We start from the raw sequence: 14,940 nt of genomic DNA on the forward strand, positions 1-14,940 counted from the left end.
AAATCAATTTTGCTTACATGTCATTTGGAAGTTCTGTATCTACACTATTACCTCTTTTTGCTTTGTAGTTGACTTCATTATAAATATATATCTGTGATTGTTTATTTTCAGTCTTTAGGTTTGTTTTACTTTAAATATTCTATATGTGGTTTGAGTCCTAGTTGGTGTTGTCATGCATGTTAATCTCAAGTTGCTATCTGCTGATGTTGAATCTCAATGCAAATAATACCCTTTAGTAGTTTTTGTAAAGTTAGTCAAGCTATTTCAAATTCCTTTAATATTTTTTTTTATCTATAAATATCCTAATTACTGCATCATATTAGAGGCACACTTTAGCCATGTATATGATTCTTGGTTGGCTTTTTCTTTTTCTTTCAGAGTTTTGCATATTTCATCCCATTGCCACTTTGTCTGCATGGTTTCTGCTTAGAAATCAGAGTTTAGTCTTGTTTCTGTTTTTCAGGTTACTTTTTGGTTTTCCCAAGTTTTTTTCTTAGGATCCTTTCCTTTTCTTTGATTTTGGAAAGTTTTATTATGATACATTTTGGTGATTTTCTTTTGGTCTTTAACCTGTTTGAGGTTAGTTCACCTTCTTGAGCGAATATCTTCTCATTTTTCATAATGTTAGGAAAGTTATCTTCCAACAACTCTGACAATTTTCTCTGTGCTTTTTATTCTAATGACTTTTTTCTGTGTTCTCCTGTTTTCCACAAGTTTTCTGTCAATCCTTTGAGGGTTCCGAAATATAATTCTTTTGAAGTAATTTCAGTTCATTCACTTAACTTTTCTTTCTCAGAAACATTTTCTGTCTCTGCATCTTGGTCATTTGAGCTAAAATTGTCTGCTGTCTTGAGAGCATTGTAGTATTGTCATATTTTGCTCAATTTTTTTTGTCAGTCTTTGAGGGTACCTAAATATAATTCTATTGTATTATTTTCAGTTAATTCCATTAATATTTTCTGTCTCTGCATCTTGTTCTTCATTTCAGCTAAATTGTCTGCTGTCTTGAGGACATTGCAGTACTGTCATATTTGCATTTACTTGCGAATTGTATGTTGAGGTATTCTTAGGCTCTCACCAATTGTCTCCTGTAGGTGTAGTTAGAGAATAGAAGCACGTGCACTGGTCTCCATTCACTGTGGACCTCAATTTAAAGTCGGTCTGGCTGGTATTGGATGCTGTCTATCATTGAGCATGTGGTATACAAGCTGGTATTGACTCTTGCCCACTGGGTGGAGCTACAGTTGTAGCTGTGCTATATGGACATGGTGGTTGTCTTCTTTCTCATCTCCTGTGTAAATCTGTTCTTCTAGGTCACCTTCTCTTTCCAAAGCAGTTCACAAAAATTCAAGATAATTGTATGTGTCTGGACTGCCATTCACTAGTCAGTCTCCCTTTCTCACTGTCACTGCTCAGCTTCTCCTCCCAGAAAGCATTCAATAAACTTATCTAACCTTGTCTCTGAAGCTCAGTATTCTAGGATTCTCATCTGTGTTTGTTTCATTTGATTTCCCATTCTTTACTGTCCCTTCCATCTTCTTTAAAGGTTCCTTTATTTTTCAATATTTTGCCCAAATAATTTTTCATTACTGTGACTCAAGGCTTGGATATTTTCTTAACTCAAAAATGTTGAATATATTCTTCACTTTGGGCTTTCTAATCCCAGTTCTTTGCATATTTCATTATAATATTTACTTTGTCTTCCTGAGGAACCATTTGAAATTTTCTATTCAGATCTTTTATTTCATCATTTCTTCCTTTTATATATTTTATATAATTATATATGTAATATATATTCTAAAGGTAGTTTTAGAGTCTCTTCATGTGTGTATTTCAATCTTTACTTTCTTTCTAATATTTTAATGACTTTTTGGTTTCTTTATGTAAATTGTCCTTGATGTCATTCCACAGTTCCTCTTGTCTCTGCTAAATATTATTAAATGAGAAAAATCTATACTTGAAATGGTTTCTAAATTCAGGTAACATACATTCCGGATTGTGTTTTGGCTCTTAGGGACTTCTTTTAATTTTTTTCAGCTTTAATTTGTATCTGAGCAACTCTTGGTATGTTCCTTATTTGCCCCTGGCCTTGTTATGACCAATAGTATTGAGCTTCTCCATCACCTCTTTCCATAGAAGTTGTCAATTTGATCCCTGTTTATTTCATTCAACAAACTATGTAATTGGAATTCCAAATTTATTGGCTTCCAGTTTTCCTACATTCATACTCCACACAATTCATGTTTTCATAATTAATGCAGCTATTTTTCCCCTCATTTTTAGTATTGTCACATCAGCAAATGACAATCCCTAAAGTTTGTTCCATCTACATCATTACGATCTTCTTTATTCTGAGATGGCAACTTGTTTTCCAGGATCTCACTTCTGGCATTTTTACTTTAGATTCAGAAGATGAAAAATCTATAGAGAAACACAAGCTGCTATATACCATGCACTGGTTACAATGGAGATGATTATAGGCTTCACCAAGGTAAAAGTTACCACTATTTACTTCATTGTCGGATGGGTAAAGGATTGGACTTTGTGGCCTAAGAGTTGGTTGGCCCTAATGTCTACCCTAACGAAGTGATGGGCGTATTTGCAACAGAGGAGTATGCTCATGGTGAGCCCTCTCTGCGCCAACCTACAGCAATTGCTAGGCCCCAGGACTTATCACATTTCTGCAGAGGGTCTTAATACCCCAGAACTGATGCTACTAGTCTGCCCATGTGAACAAAGTGTGATGTCCATGCCAGCTGATACTTGGTATGGATTGGTCTAATAAAGGACCACCTCTTAAATGGAGGGTGGTGTTGTACCAAAGTACCACAGAAACTATTTGGATAGACAAAGGCAGCCACCAGAGTAGTCAATGGGCTGAGCTGTGCTCAGTATGGCTTGTTGCCATCCTTGAGAAGGGACTCCTGGTCATTTGCACAGACAGTTGGACTGTTATAAAACACCTCACTCTGCGGCATACTACTTGGTTCTCAAATGACTGGCTAGTGCAGCACTGGACAGTATGGGACAAACATTATATTCAGCTCTACAGACTGAACAGAAGAAGCAAGTTCTGCTATATCATGTCATTGCCCATGCCCCATTAGGATCCCCAGAACATGATGAAGCAAATGCCTAGGCAACCTGTGTTGGCTCTAATAAGCCCTTATCCTGGTATTTCAGGATGTCTACATGTGAAGTTGCTACTTGCTGACCAAAAGGCTATGTGGGAGATCACAAAATGATGGGAATTGCCACTGTCATTTGAAGAAGTAGTGGATGCATGCAAAGCATACATCCTGTGCTCTCACCATGATATATAACAACACTCAATGGAGCTGGGCAATGTGAAAGTGGTATGCATTTCCCTAGAGCAGTGGCAAACCTATTTTATTGGATCATTGCCAACATTACAAGGGGTCCGTTATGCTTTAACTAATTTAGACACCGCAACTGGATAGATGTGAGGTATACAGATCAGCAGATCACCAATGCTGTATTGTGTCACTGGTTCACTACATTACCCCTAGGTAATGTAAAGTGACCAAAGAACTCACTTCACTGGAGCCAAAGTGCAACAATGGACCAATGACTTGGGTATAACATGGAAGTTCCATGTGTCCAATAACCTGAAGGCTGCAGGGATAACTGAATGCTACAAAGGCCTATTTAGAAAAGGTTTGAAGAGGGACACCAATTGGTTGGAGACCCGTTTGTGGAATATGGCTCAGATTCTCAACGAGTGGTGCACCTGTTCCCTTGGGGGCACTTATTTCAATGGGAGACTCCTGTTACATTTACAGGTCCTAAAGATGAGTGGCTAAGACATGCATTCAGTAGCCAAAGCAACCTTTTTTCTTCCAACACATATGGCCATCATACCTGACACAACAGTAACCTTGGCTGTGTATCTTTTCTTCCATGAGACAATGGGGTGCTTTGTTGATCCTCTGAGGTCCACTATTAGACGTCAATTTAATGATTCATTCAAAGGTCATTGCACAGTGACCCTCTGAGGTGACTGTGGCACACACAGGAGCATCGTGTTTATTATGGGGAACATTTATATTGTCATTATGGCCTGTGTGTGTCCTTTAATAGACTTACATGAGAATCCCTCAGTGGTACCCACACTAACAGTTTGTAGATCTGGTATACCTGGCCATGTTACGACCCCAAAACAACCATGAGGATGTCCATTCACAAGATGTTTGCTTGCATATTGGTAGATAGTTGGGATTTACCATTGCTTATTCCTTTAAGTTTGCTTTCTTATATCCCTAAAGGTGGGTCACAGGAAACACCTATGTTGAATGGGCTATTGTGTTTGCAACAGTGACCTAGACAAACAACTACTATGTGCAGTCTGAGTTGTCTGCCAGCAGTACATCTGAGCTGCCAAGGAAAATATACTGGTGAGCACGTTCATTTCATTTGGATTACTATTTCTGCCTGGACCTGCCACAATCACACATTTAATGAACACTTGTGAGCATGTGAAGATTTTGCTTCACAAACAAGTGGACCCACTAGTGAAATGGCAAGCTGTCCTAGGTCGTGGTTGGAGTATTACTCTTAGAACAATTTTTGCACATTGTATTGGTATTATACTAAGTTGTTATTTTTGTTATCGCTGTGTGGCATTTGGATGCAATGTACTAATTATGTGATCACACGGGTTCCTTGCAGAAGATACTTGCATAGATTGTAAGGAAGGTATCCTGCAGAGTTGGAATATCATGGAAGTATGTATGCTCTTGGAACTGTTCCTGAGTTACCAGGACATCCTTCTCTTTATAGTTTTATAATAGCCTCTTTAGCATCTAATAGCCTTGTAAGCAGCCTTGTGTACAACAAACCCTCATTGGCTTTGGGGAAAACCTACATCATGTAAAACGCTTATGTAAGTCAGTTACATAACACTTGGAAACCAGCTTTCTTTGTTCTGCTACTTATATCAGCACAGACAACAATGAGATGGTGTGGATTCTCCTCCAGTTGGATTTTGAGAGACACTTGCTTAACTAACTTCCGTCAGAGTAAACGAGACAATAAAGTTCTTTTCCACAACTGTGATTTGACCCTATGGTTAGTCAGGTCAAGCAGGACCATTGCCATAAGCCCAAGGAAAATCCTTCCGGAGTTGCGTGCCTGTCCAATTCACAGGGTTTGTAGGGACCCATAACACCCAATATCTGTACCATTTTCAGGTCCTTCTGCACAGTAGTAAAGCTTTCTGTGTCTTTACATCACAATCCCACCTGAATTCTTTCTGCATTAATTTGTACAGAGGCTTCCAAATATGTCCATCTGCAGTACAAACACCTGCCAATAGCCATGCAACCCCCAAAACTCTTGTAGCTGTTTTACCTTAATAGGAACTGGGAAGATCTGAATGCTATCTATAACCATGGCCGGCATAACTTTAGTCTTACCTGACCAGACAACAATCAAGAAACTGACAGAAGATCCAGAGCCCTGCAGTTTGGCATTGAGAGCTCATCCTATGGAATTCAGGTGTGACACTAGCTATAGTGCTACGTGTTGAAGCAAGGGCAGAGAATCACAGTTAAACATGGCACTGGCAATAATATGGGTGCTTGGTCCACTTTTGTAGGTCCTGAGCAATCAACCCATGAATTATAGTGCATCTACCTGGGTATCTACAAATGATCATTATGTGATTAGCTCTATGTGTGGCCACAGGTCCCCCCAAAAGTCTCTTGACCTGCAACCCAGGGGAAACTTGGACCCATCCATAGTCAAAGGAGATAGGAATTGCCAACACTGGAGGCATTATAGGAATGGTGGGCTCCTAAGGATCCTTTCCTTTAATAAACTGTTGCCACCTATTTCAGCAAGGTGTGGTGCCCAAATCTCTGCCACAACTTCAGTAGCACCACATTTGGCTTTCTGTCAGTTTCATATTAGGGGATGCCAGTAGCAAGCAAGTCTTTCCACAACTGATTCCTGCTGACTCAAACCAGGCTTTCTTTGTGTTCTATCTTACTTGCTTGCTTTCCTCTACCTTGCATCCAGGAAGACTTGACATGACATCCTGTCTGTAGTGTTTCTCTGTCTCCCATAGGTCTGCTACACCCTGAATAGCCCTGGACACCACTGTTCCATCATGGGGCTTAACATAGACATCAGAGCTTCATATTTTTCATTCAGGCTGTGAGCAGTTCATTATCAGACCACAGATAATATACACCATGTGCTTCATTCCTAGCTTTATAATCACTTTCTGCTGTGTAGCTGTCTAGTGTGTAGGGGAGCCAGGTAGCCTTACAGGCAGTTATAATCCAAACCAAAAGAAGTACTATCTGGGCCTTAGACATTACAGCAGAGAAGCACTGCTGTGGCACATGGTGGGTGGTTACAGAGGCCAATATAGACATCTCAAGGCCAGTGAGTACTGTGCTTTCTATTCAGTATACCACAGATGGATGAGCCAAACCTTAAGAGACTTCCTCCCCTTCTGCTGATCTAACACCAACAGCTCAGTAGTATTGCATAGTGACATGCTGCTGCTGCTCAAGGGCCAGAACATTGGTGGGATCCATGCCAGCCTGACAGGTATGGTCTATTTTAACCTCAGTACCAGAACAGGTGACGCTTATAGGTGTTGTTAGATGCTGACTCATAGTGACTATGCACAGCAGAATGAAACACTGCCCGATCCTGGGCCAACCTCACTGTTATTGGCATGCTTGAGCCCATTAATGCTGCCACTTTTCCAATCCATCTGACCCTCCACCTTACCAAACATGATATCCTTCTCCAGCAACTGGTCCCTCCTGACAATATGTCCGAAGTATGAGAAACGAAGTTTGGGCATCCTGGCCTCCAAGGAGCACTCTGGCTGCACTTCTTCCATGGCACTTTTAGTATTCTCCTCCAACACCACAATTCAAAGGCATCAATTCTTCTACGATCTTCCTTATTCATTGTCCATGTTTCGCATGCATATAAGGTTATTGAAAACACCATGACTTGGGTCAGGCTTGTAGGTGGGGGACGTCTATTTCCTCCCTGACTACTCCTTTTCTACTATTGCATTTCCTTTGGTTTCATTTTCACTATCCTGGAGCAGGAGTGTAGGAGTAATTATTTTCCAGAATCGTTTTGACAGCGTTTCTACCTGCTTCTGTCAGCTTTTTAACTTTGCCCTGAGCAGTGCACATCTACCATTCTTGCTGCGCTTCGGCACACACCTAAGCTTTGGCTTGCTGCAAGTGATCGCTTGTTTTCTGGAGTACCATGATAAACAACCACCCCACAGCTCCAGCTGGGGCTCTAGCATATTTCTTCTTGAGAAAGTCCCATAGAAAGTCAATAGCTTATTCCAAATCCCCAGGTATTTCCCCTACCACATTCCATTGAAGGAGTGGTACCTACATCTCCAACAACTTGGCCACAGCAAACCACATAGACGTGGTAGGCCATACCAGGAGCCCTCCATGTGTGGATGTCTCTGATCCTCCATCCATTTCAGACTCAAGTGAAACCTGCCTATGACTATGCCAATTATTTTGCTAGAACTCAGTTTTCGTCAGGTTTGCTTTGGATTCAGAGAGGCTTAAAAACTTCTCAGTGCATCACAAATTGGATTCATACCATTTGAATGTCTCTGATAGCAGCTGGTGGGACAAGCGTAGCTTGAGGTGCCCTTCAAGGAGAATCTTCAGAGCCCCCAGAGCTTCTGGGGCCAATACAAGTAGCAGAACAAAGAAGGCAAGTTGCCAGCTGTAGCATAACTCACTTATATAAGAGGGTTACATTTATATAATCCAGGTGGTCTCCAGGATGGATTGGGTATAGTTGTACACAGGTCACTTACAAGGCCATTTGCAGACTACTAGAGTACTGGTGCGGTGCTGTGGTTGAATGCGCCAGACTGCAAAGCCACTTGAACCACAATGTCGACGGTTCAAGCTCACTAGCTGCTCATCGGAAACCCTATACATGGTCCTTATGGGTCAGAAGCAAGTGGACTGCACTTAACAACAACAACAACAATAGATATTAACAATCTGGTGTGGTGCTGTATGATAAGCACATGACTTCAAGGTCATCAGTTCAAACTCACTAGCCACCCCTAGAAACCTTTTACAGGGCCTCTGTGAGTCACAACTGAAGTGATAGCATTTAACAACAACAACAGATGCTAAAGAAGATATCATAAAACTATGAAGAGGCAGATGTTCTGGCACCTTAGGCCTGGCTAAAAGAACATTTGTACTTCCATGGCACAACTCTTCTTTTTGCTTTTTGTATTATATGGCTCTTTTTGGTTTATTGCATGAAGGAGTTATGCTAGTCCAAGATAAAAATGGACCCCAAATGATTATGGCATACAAGCTGTGAGGTTTTAAACTCATCACAAGGGGCAGAGGGAAATTTTCTATTCATTGCAAGGAAATCCTCTCTTAAGCTTCAGTGAGCCACAAGCACTTAAAACCCATGAACCTTCAGCTGGTCATCCTTAGCTAGTCCAATCTTTACAAGGAACTGACATATGTTCTTACACTGTTCACCCTGTAGCTAAATGATTTTTCCATATTCTGGATGCTCAATTACAGTACCATTGCAGGTGCATTTCTTCTTAAACACCTTCATTAGTTTCTTTTTATTTAATCATCAGGGATCCCTTGGACAGTAATAAGGGTCTTACTGCTGTGTATCTGCCATTTCTTCTTACATGGATATAAACTTCAGTCCCAGCAGAAAGCCAGTCATCACCCTTACTTGCATCAGCAAATGGCTCAAAAGAGTGGAGGTTCTGGATAGCAAACATAGGATACAATTCCTTTTCCTCGGTGGAATTGGCCTGTGGAACTCACCAGCAGGAGAAGGTGGGGATGGGGACACAGAGCACTGGAAAGCAAGGGGACTTGGTAGGGAGGCTGCTGAGTCCTTGGCCCAATGACACAACTCAAGCAAATGAAATTTGTATTGAATCCTAACTTGAAGAGAATCTTCTACCACTAGATCATATAATGTTCCATTGTTCTTCAAAAGTTTTTCTGTGACTATTATTTTACAGAAGTGAATTTCTAAGACCTGTTTCCTTATCTGTCTTAGTATGAAGGTTCCATTGAAACCAAGGATGTCCCTGCTGGATTTGAAATACTGGTGGCATAGCTTCCAGCATCACAGCAACACACAAAACATCATAGCACAAAAACAACTGACAGAAAAGATGTGGATGTCTTGTATGGTCATGTTGTATCAATTATTTTGTTGGTTTTGAGGGATCTTATTCTTTTTTCCCCTAAATTATCATTAATTGATGGAAAGACATTTTTTTTTTTTTTTTAAGTTCTTATATATTGAAGAGCTTAACAAATGATTGTGGGGAAATTTATCTTTTCATTCTGTATCCAAGAATTTTTTAGTCCTCCTCATATATTATTCCTTTAGAATTTTGGATGATTGTCTTATATAATCCTTCTCTTTCTTCTGTAAGGAGGAGACAACCTAAGACTATGAATCTCTGCTAAAATTTTGAAAAGAGAATACAAATTTGGATATATTATATAAATAATTTTTCCATCTAGAATTGATCTTTGGGATATGAATATATAATTTTTGTCAATACCTCTTCCATCATTTTACTTTTTAGAGTTTTCCTATTTCTTCATTGTCTTTTTTTCTTCTCTCTACATTGGAATTACATTGGGCTTGTGTTGAAACTATAGATAAGTCTAAGAATATTTAAACTATTTTTATATGACTCTTCATAACTGTGAAAATGTCATATCTTCCATTTATTTAGATAGTCCTCAAAATATGTCTTTAAAATTCCATTTGATTTGTTAAAAAATGAACCCACTGCCATTGAGTCAATTTGGACTCATAGCAACATTTTATAGGGTTTCTAAGACTGAGGGAGCTGAAAGCCTCATCTTTTTTTCAGAGAGGAGTGAGTGAATTTGAACTCCCAACTTTGCAGTTAGAAGTACATTGCTTATCCTTTTTAAATAAATTTTGCTTATAATGTTATCTTTATTTATTGGTAGTCTATATTTGGATTGGTGGTATAGCTTTATCACATTAAATTAAAATAGAAAATGTTTTGCTGATTTATAAAATGAATATTGTAGATCTGCACTGAATAAAATAATTAAGGCTGTCATTCTTTTTACTAAATTTGTGTAAGACAATTGAAGAGAATGGTCCAAAATTCCCTTTTTTGTTGTTCATTAATTCCATTACTAATGCTTTAGTGTGAGTTGCTCAAACTTCAAGATTCAAAATTTAAGAACCTATTCCTCAGAAACTGAAGAGCACTGTCAAGAAGATGCTGTTTGTTTGTTTGTTTGTTTCTCTTTGGATGTCTTGAATTTATATGAAAAAATTGTCTTGAATTTATATGAAAGATGGTTCTGAATGGATAATTTATGAAAAAATTGAGACACTCTGTGGAAGATGACATAGATTATATGTGTTTATTATATTATTATTCAGCTTTACTGACTCCAGCTTTAAGACAAATTTTTAAAATTCTGTCTTATGCTGTTTCATGAGAAATTTCAACTTGCACTAAAGCAATGATATTTTTTTCCATTGCACCAAGGTCAAGGACAGATCCTGTGTATATCTGACAGTTCTCCAATTTTAATCTCTAAATCATTTCTAGATGAGTGGCTTTCACCATAAAAGCATGAGTTTCCATGGAATACAGAATTTAACAGAAAATGCATTTTATTTTACTTAATTTTCCCTTTTCCAGATTCAATTAAAATATAATTAATTAAATTCAACCTGCAGCCTTTGTAATATAGGAAGTTTTAATAACAAAGTATGTAAACCAGTATTTGCCCCTGAATTTTTATTTTTATTTTTTTAGTTTTAAACCTGTACTATATTTAAGGAACCCTGGTGGCACAATACTCAAGTGCTAGGCAGCTAACTAAAAGGGTAATGGTTTGAACTCACTGAGCAGCTTCATGGGAGAAAATACCCGGTAATCTTCTTCCATATAAATGACATCCTAAGAAAGTCTTGTGGAGCAGGTTTACTTGATTACATTCGATCATTACAATTCAAAAATCATCAATAAGGCACCTACAATAACAATGAATAATGGATGCATTTGAGTTATGGTGTTGGAAAAAATATTAAAAGTTCAATGAGCTGTCAGGAACCAAATCTATGTTCAAAGAAGTACAGCCCAGAATGCTTCTTGGGAGCCAGGATGTCCACACTTTGTCTCTCATACTTTGGCTATATTATCAGGAGAGATCAGGCCTTGGAGAAGGAAATCAGGTTTGATAAAGTGGAGGTTCAATGAAAAAGAGGAAGACTCTGAACAAGATGGATTGACAGAGCAGCAAAGGTTTCATGATTGTGAGAATTACATAGCACGTGACTGTGTTTCGTTCCATTGTGAAAGGGTTGCTAGGTGTTGGAAAAACTTGACAGCACCCAACAGCAAAAATAACACCAGGCCTAATGAAAACATTAATTCTAATTTAAAATGTAGAATTTTAGTTTAAGTCAAAAGTACAGCTTTCTAAAATATATTAACAATTATCTTATATTGGCAATTAACTCTGTATAAGTGCTATATTTTATAGAACAATTATTTCACTTAATCTTCAAATTTTTCTTAAAAGATTAATATTATATTATTCATTTTGAGAATGCTAAAATTGAAACACAGATATACCCAAATTAAGCTGGATGTGACAGAGCTATGATAAGAACATAAATAAATTATTATTGTTGTTAAGTGTCATTGAATAGATTCATATCCACCATAAGGAGGATTTCCAAGGAGCAGTTGGTGGAATTGAGTCACCAAATCAGTGATTCAGTGCTTGCCCTATAGAAAGAAAAGATCAAAATGGACACCTGCTACTTAAGACTGTAATTTCAGTCATTATTTGATATGTTCATATATATGTTTACTTCAGATTCCCATTCTGTCCTAAGCATCTCTTTGCATGGATCAACTATGTAGAGTGTAAACAATAGCCTAGCAATTATAGGGCACCCAAGAAGCTGGATTATTTCAATCAAGTGTGAGAAAAGATTGTCTCCTCAACATAGAATTCTTCAGAGATAGAGCCATTGCTTGGACCACAGATTTTGTTTATATAATGACCATGAATATCAGGAAGACCATTTAATATCACTATAATTCCAATTTACACACCTACCACTAACACAAGAATCCTGGTATACTGCTGTGGGTGAATATGGTAGCCTGCAAGTTCAGTTTGAATCACAGGTCAGTGGTTCAACCTCACCAACCACTCCTCGGAAACTCTATATACAATTACTGTGATTTGTCTCAAACTCAACAGCAGTTAACAACAACAATAATCACTAAAGCCAGTGATGATGAAATTGAAGAATGCTACCAAATTTTTCAGTCTGAAATAGATCAAACATGCAGTCAAGATGCATTGATAATTACTGCTGATTGGAGTGAGAAACTTGGAAATAAAGAGGAAGTTTCAATAAAAAGAAAATATGGTCTTGGCAACAGAAATGATGCTAGAGATAGCATGATAGAATTTTGCAAGACAAATAGTTATCCATTATAAATACCTGTTTTAAACAACATAAAACACAACTATACACATGGACTTCACCAGATAGAATGGTCAGGAATCAAGTTGACAACAACTCTGTAAGAGACAATGAAAAAGATCAATATCATCAGCCTAAACAATGCCAGGGGCAGACTCTTGAACAGAATAATTGCTCATATTCAAGTTTAGGCTGAAACTGAAAAAAATTAAAAAAATTTAAACAAGTTAATTTTAAAAGTTTTAATGAAAACTGTTATTATTGCTAAATGCTCTTGTGACAGTTCTGACTCATTGTCACTTTGTATAGTGTTTCCAAGGAATAGCTTGAGAGTTTGAACCACCAACCTTGTGGTTCAAACCAACCTTAGAGCCAAGTGCTTATACTATGCCACCATATGAGGACTCCAAATAAAAATCAGAGAGACCAAATATGACCTTGAGCAGATCTCACCTGAATTTAGAATAGATTTAATGTATTAGACACTAATGATGAAAGATGAGATGTGGGATGATATCAAAATCATCAAATAGGAAAAAAGTGAAAGGTCATTTAAAAGACAGGAAAGAAAGAAAAGATCAAAACGGACTTCAAGAAAGATTCTAAAGCTCTCACACACTAAAGTAAATGGAAAAATGAATAAGTGAAAGAAATAAACAGAAAATTTCAAAGGGCAGCTCAGAAAGATAAATTATTATAATGAAATATAAAATGACATACAGTTAAAAATCCAAAAACACATCAGAGTAATGGTTATGAGTTGAGCTGTTAACCTTAAATTCAGAAGTTGAATTCTACCAGCCATTCTGTGGGAGAAAGATGAAGCTTTCCACTCCCATAAAGATTTACAGCCTCAGAAACCCTATGTAGAGTCAAACGCTAGGCATTGCTCAAGTAGAGGTAACTTGGGGAAAACAAAACAAAACAACAACAACAAAAAAACAATCAACCTTGTGTTGCAATACTGAAAGGCTTCATTGGCAAAAAAAAGAGAGAGAGAGAGAATTTTTCTCTCATCCTTCAGACATCTTATCAGGAGGGACCAGTCACTGGAGCAGGACACCACATTTGGTAAAGTGGGGGGTCAGTGAAAAAGAGGAAGACCCCCCAGTGAGATGTATTGGCACAGTGGCAGCAGCAATGGGCTCAAGCATAGCAATAAATATGAAATTGATACAGGACTGGGCTGTGTTTTGTTTTGTTGTGCATAGGGTAGCTATGAGTAGGTACTGACTCAATGGGACCTAGAAACAACAACAAATGGGCAAAATGGTGAATGATGCACAGAAAATCAAAAGAAGATTGAAACTATACAGAGAATCTCTGTAACAAAAATTAATAGGCAATGCTCTACTCTATCCAGAGGTGTCATATGAAGAGCTGATAATAATGTAGGAAGAAATCCAGGTTGCACTGAAGGCATTCACCGGAAACAAGGCTCAAAGAGTTGATGAATACAGATTTAAACCATTCCACAAAATAATGAAGCAGCTTTCCAAAATAGCATCCTCCATCTGTGCACAAGTGTTTGATCTGTACCAGGTGATGCTGAGAGAGAGCAAGCATTTCAATGCCTACAATTACAGGATCCAGTTTCTCAGAATATTTGCTCAGCATATGGATTGAGTAAGTGAGGTGAAAGAATACAGACCTGCTGCACACCTTTCCTGATTTTTAAACCATGAAGTTTACAGCCATAAAGATTACAACCTAGGACTTCTTTTTTCCCTCTCCGACCCTCTTGGTAGCTTCTCTTGGTTGTGAGCTATCCCACACCTAAGGTAGGAAGATGGTGGCCAAAAAGAAGACAAAGATGTCACTGGAATGAATAAACTCTAGGCTCCAACTTATTATGTAGTGTGGGAATTACTGTTGGGGGTTCATGCAGACTCTGAAGATGATCAGGAAAGGCAAAGCAAAACTGGTCACCCTGACCAACAAATGCCTGTCCTTGAGGAAATCTGAGATACAGTACTGTGTCCTGCTGGCCAAAACTGGTGTCAAATTAGGCACAGCATGTGGAAATCAAACAGAGTATATACACTGTCTAATATTGATCCAGGGGATTCTGCTATCATTAGAGACATTCCAAAACAGACAAGTAAAAAATAAATCTTGCCTTGTTTTTCCTTTAATAAAACTGTCCAGTGATTGTTTTAAAACACACACAGAAGATTATAGCCTAGGAAAACCGAGCACCTCATAGTATTTGGTTCTTTGGTTTGAAGGTTTGGGGTCATGGTTTCATAGGACATCCAATTAATTGTCCTAAAAGCATGTTTAGTGCTTCTGTTCTACCACTTGGTTCTCTGCATAGTGTCTGGGGTCTTAAACACTTTCAAGAAGCCATACCAATGCACAATTGTTCTCTGGAACTACAAAGTTCTCTGTAAC

General features: G+C 38.2%; 1 pseudogene; it reads left to right on the forward strand.

The window, feature by feature from the left end:
* Positions 1 to 14,335: 14,335 nt before the first annotated feature.
* Positions 14,336 to 14,658, forward strand: LOC102822951 (annotated as a pseudogene).
* Positions 14,659 to 14,940: the final 282 nt, after the last annotated feature.

The sequence above is a fragment of the Chrysochloris asiatica genome, unplaced genomic scaffold, assembly GCF_000296735.1.
Source record: "Chrysochloris asiatica unplaced genomic scaffold, ChrAsi1.0 scaffold00516, whole genome shotgun sequence".
NCBI classification, from domain to species: domain Eukaryota; kingdom Metazoa; phylum Chordata; class Mammalia; order Afrosoricida; family Chrysochloridae; genus Chrysochloris; species Chrysochloris asiatica.